This window comes from Vombatus ursinus, unplaced genomic scaffold (genome assembly GCF_900497805.2).
Source record: "Vombatus ursinus unplaced genomic scaffold, bare-nosed wombat genome assembly UNPS02014771.1, whole genome shotgun sequence".
NCBI lineage: Eukaryota > Metazoa > Chordata > Mammalia > Diprotodontia > Vombatidae > Vombatus > Vombatus ursinus.
The window spans coordinates 31,109-36,188 of NW_020954549.1; the positions used below are offsets into that span (position 1 = coordinate 31,109).

General features: G+C 38.8%; 1 pseudogene; it reads right to left on the minus strand.

Moving 5' to 3' along the window:
- Window positions 1-3,586: 3,586 nt before the first annotated feature.
- On the minus strand, window positions 3,587-3,838 carry LOC114044015 (annotated as a pseudogene).
- Window positions 3,839-5,080: the final 1,242 nt, after the last annotated feature.

Below are 5,080 nucleotides of genomic sequence, written 5' to 3' on the forward strand. Positions count from 1 at the left end.
TTCTCTGTTACCCTTCACCTAGCCCAGCCCTTCACTGTCTATTACCTCCAGATTGCCTCTGGCTACTTCCCACCCTAGATCCTATCTAGACCCCTTTCTCTTGGTCCAGGCATTAGACCTCCAGTCACCCCAGTGTACTGGGCACTCCCATCAAGATCTTCCCTGGACCCCTCCTCCAGGCACCCCAAACTACTTGGCCACTCCTAGATCCCTCCCACAGTCTTTCTGTATATAAAATCCATCTTGTCTACATTAAGGTGCTGAGATTCAGTCTGGCCCACTTGTCGATACAAGTGTCACAAATGTTCAGATCTGCCACTGTGGCCGATCTTTAATAAAACTTATCTTTGGATGAAAGAAGGTTTGGGTCAAATTCATTTGGGCAGAGGACCCAAGTGTCTCCCTTTCGGTGTCCAGCACCCTTAAACTCCTAAACCTCAACAGCACCAGTTTGCTTTCAGTCTCTCTGTCTCCAACTTATCCTCCACATAGTTGCCAAAACAATCATCCTAAAGCATTGGACTGAATATGTCAAACCCTTGCTCAAGAATCTTCAATGGCTCTCTGTGCTTTTAGCATAAAATAGAAACTTCTCAGCCTGGCATTTAAAGTCCTCTACAATTTGGCCCCAGCTTAACTTTCTAGACTGATTTTATATTCATCCCATTCAGGCCAAGCCAAAATCCTAGCTGTCAAGGGATCTTCTTTTTCTACTTCCCAATCCCTTCACATTCACCCCTTAGAATTCTTGGCTTCCTCCAAGGCTCAGCTAAAGTGCCACCTTTTGGACCCTATTTCCCATGTCTCAGTCTCCATTTTGATTCCCTACTTGGTACACAAATTTTTCTAGGCCTAGTGTCCCTGTTAGGATTCTTCTCTTCTCCCTCTGCTCCCCCAAAACCCCACTCAGATTTCAAGAAATTGGAGCTCTGCAGCTGAACTGTACCTCTCCACACTAGGTGTCTGGTCTTGCAGCCAGACCTTCTTGACCTGGCCTATCCTCCTGGGAGGATCACTGCAGACATTCTGTCGTTGAGCCTGCTCCCAATTTGCGTGTCCAGTCTGTCGGCCTGTCTGATCTCTCCGTCTACTCTTCTTCCCTAGAACACTCCACTGCCAGTTATAGCAACCTCCAAGTTCCCTTAATGCAGAAGTCACCTAATGTATAACCCAACCACTCCGCTATCAGACCAGACAAACAGCTTCTTAGGCTACACAATTTCATGTATCAAAAAATACCCCAACAGCATGTTGATGCAATAAGGAAATAAAGCTGCTGATCCTTAAGAATTGCAAAGTATATGAAGATTTCTGCCCAGCAAAGAAGTTAGTTTAGTAGACTTCCAACATTTCCACTTGATCTCCAATCACCACCACCACTCAATAAACTTTAGTGACTCCCCTGTCTCCTCCAGGATCAAATGGAAAATTTCCTGTTTGGCTTTTAAAGTCCTTTATAATGTAGCCTTCTCCAACCTTTCCAGTCTTCTTACACCTTACTAAGCCCTACATACTATGAGATTCAATGATACTGGCTTCCTTGCTTTTCCTCCCTCGGGACACTCCATCCCCCTACTCTAGGCATTTACACATGACCCTTCGTTCATGGAATGCTCTTCCTCATCAGCTCCACCTCCTGGCTTCCCTGGCTTCTTTCAGGTCCCAGCTAAAATCCCACCCTTTACAGGAAGCCTTTCTGGATATTCCTTAATGCCAGGGTTTTCTCTGTGTGAAGTAGCTCCAATTTATCCAGTCTTGTTTATACATAGTTGTTTACATGTCTCCTCCATTAGATTGTGAGCTTCTGGAAGGCTGGGATAGTCTTTTATTTTTCTTTGTATCCCCCAATTTAATTAAGTTCCCCCCCACCCCCTATTTTCAATAGAAAACAACAATAGAGAACAACAAAGATCCTTTGGAAGAACAGGTAGAATAGCATAACTGGGGAAGCCTTTAATGCTTCCCAGACTCTTGCTACTGGCTTAACTCTGTGAATTCCTTTTGGGTTTGCTCTTCCCCTCCCCCACAGGGCATAAAGTGAACAGGAGCCTTTGTTATGCTCAGTCCTCCATTCACCTGTCCTCTTCTGAGTAAATAGCTTGTACCGGGGGAGAGGAAAGAGAAAGTTGTAGTTCTAATCTAGGCCACCTACTTATTGTATCACCTTGGACAAGTGCTTTCTGGGCTTCAATTTTCTGATTTATAAAATGAGTAGGTTGGACTATGTGATTTCCAAGGGCCCTTCTGATATTGTTTGCTTTTTAAAAATAAATGCCAGGGTGGAGCTAAGATGGTAGAGGGAACTGAGCATTTCTGCTCCCAACCCAACCCTCTAAACAATTTTTTAAAATGCCAAAAATCATTTTTTTATTTTTAAAATTTGTTTGTGTCAGCATTAAATTTTAAACTTAAATACAAAATGAGAAAAAAACATTTCCATCTACACAGCAGAACATAAGAGAAGATTCAATATAAAACATCAAACTTCCATTTCACAAAAACCTATGTAATAAATCCTACACATCGTTTTCAAAGCAACCCAGCTTTTCTGTGTTTCCTTCTAGGTTTTCTTTTGTTCTCTGCTGTGTACCTTTTATTTTATTTTTCTCTCCCTGTCCCCAAAGGTTATAATTAAATGTGAATATATCTATGTATATACATATCTATAAACATAAACACATATATATATATATATACACACACATATACACACGTTTCTATGTCAATTGTTTCTCTAGAAGTGGATAATATCTTCCTTCATAGGTCCAAGTCTTTCCCTGTTTTTCTAAATCAACTAGTTTATCATTTCTTATATCACAGCAGTATTCTATCACAATCATATACTATCTGAGAGATTGTCTATGAAAGTCTTTTTTCCCCAATTTTCTGCTTTACTTCTAATCTTGGCTACATTGGTTTTATTTGTACAAGAAATTTTCAATTTAAAATAATCCAAATTATCCACTTTACACTTCAACAGTTCTCTCACCTTAAAATATACTTTAAGGTCTGGTACTGCTGAATCTACTTCCTTTATATTTTTCCCCCTTAATTTCTTTGAAATTCTTGATCTTTTGTTCTTCTACATTAGTTTTGTTATTATTTTTTCTAACTCAATAAAATGCTTTTTTTAGTAATTTAATTGGGATGGCATTAAATAGATTGTCATTTTTTATTATGTTGGCTTTACCTACCTGTAAACAGTGAATATTTCTCCAATTATTTAAATCTGACTTTATTTGTATAAAGACTGTTTTATGTTTATGTTCATGTAGTTCCTGTGTCTGTTTTGGCAGGTATACTCTCAGGTATTTTATACTGTCTATTTTATTACTGTCTACAATAATATTGAATAATATTGGTGACACATAGTATAATTTCTCTATTTTTCTCCTTTAATTATATCTATTTCCGTTTTAACTCTGTCTGAGATCATGATCACTATTCTTGCTTTGTTTTTTACATAATAAATTCTACCCCAGTCCTTTATTTTATTGCTGTATCTCTCATTTTTATTGTGTTTCCTGAAAGTGACATATTGTTAAATTTGGATTTATTAAGACATTTTTCTGCAAGATTTCTTCAATTAGAAGTTCTTTGAAACAATACCATCATTTTTTGCCAGCCGGAGAACAGAGTCATCAGATTCTCCCATTCTACGAATTGCTGCACAAATTGCATAAGTTTTAAACTGGCCATTGAACCTGCCTGTGACCTTGTCAGCCTCAGCCACGTTCATCTGGATGGATGCATGGTCCTTGGCCCCGATGATCCTGTTGCTCTCGGAGCATTTCCCAGGCACGTACCAATCCACGAACTCGCCGGCGTCTTTCTGCATGTCGAAAGCTGAGGGGCCGAGTGCGAACTCGAAAGCTGCGGAAGAGAAAAAGGAGAAAAGCACACCTTTTTTTGTTTTTTGTTTTTTTTTGGTTAGGCAATGGGGTTAAGTGACTTGCCCAGGGTCACACAGCTAGTAAGTGTCAAGTGTCTGAGGCCAGATTTGAACTCGGGTCCTCCTGACTCCAGGGCCAGGGTGCTATCTACTGTGTCACATAGATGCCCCTAAATTCAGATTTTTAATCCATTCTGCTATCCATTTCTGTTTTATGGGTAAATTCATCCCATTCACATTTTAAGTTATAATTACTTGTTATGTATATCTCTCCATCCTGTTTTTCTTCACTATCCTTGATCTATTTACCCTATCCCTACTCACTCATCCATGATACCTTGCCCTCCAATTCCTTTATCTACTCACTTCTCTAAGAATCCTTCCCTTAACCTCTCTCCACACCCACCATCTTAATCTACCAGTCTTTCTAATAGTTTCTCCCTTATCCCCTTCCTCCCATCTAATTCTTAATCTACACACTCTTCTAAAAGACCCTCTCTTATCCTATCCCCTGTCCCTCTAATTTCTTTCTAAATTGAGAAGACTTTTATACTCTTCCAGATGTATATGTGGTTCCCTCTTTAACCCATTCAGGAGGAGAATAAGGTTCCAGCACTACCCCTCACCTCCACTTCCTTTTTCTGTATCAATTCTTCCTTTCATGCCTCATTTGTATGAGATAATTTACTCCTTTTTATCTCTTCCTACACAGTTTTATTTTTTTTAGAATCACCTTATTATACACAGCTCAGCCCAAGCCTTTCTTTCAAATTACCCAAAAAATGATGACAATCATAAAAGTACTGATAACATTTTCACATGTAAGAAGTAAACAATTTGACCTTATTGAGTCCTTCATAATTGGTCTTTAATATTTACTTTATATTTGTCCTGAATCTTATTTGTTGAATTTTCCATTAAGTTCTGCTGTTTTTGTCACAAATACCTGAAAGTCTTTCAGTTTGCTAAATGTACTTTTTTAATTTTTCCATTCAGGATTATGCTTAACTTTGCTGGTTGAGTTACCCTTGGTCATAACCCCAGCTCTTTTTTGCTCTGTGAAATTTATTATTCCAAGATCTATGGTCCTTCAACAGCTGCTAGGTCTTGTGTAATACTGATTGTAGCTCCTCTATATTTAAATTGCTTTTTTTCTTGTTGCTTACGATATTTTCTCCTTGGGAGCTT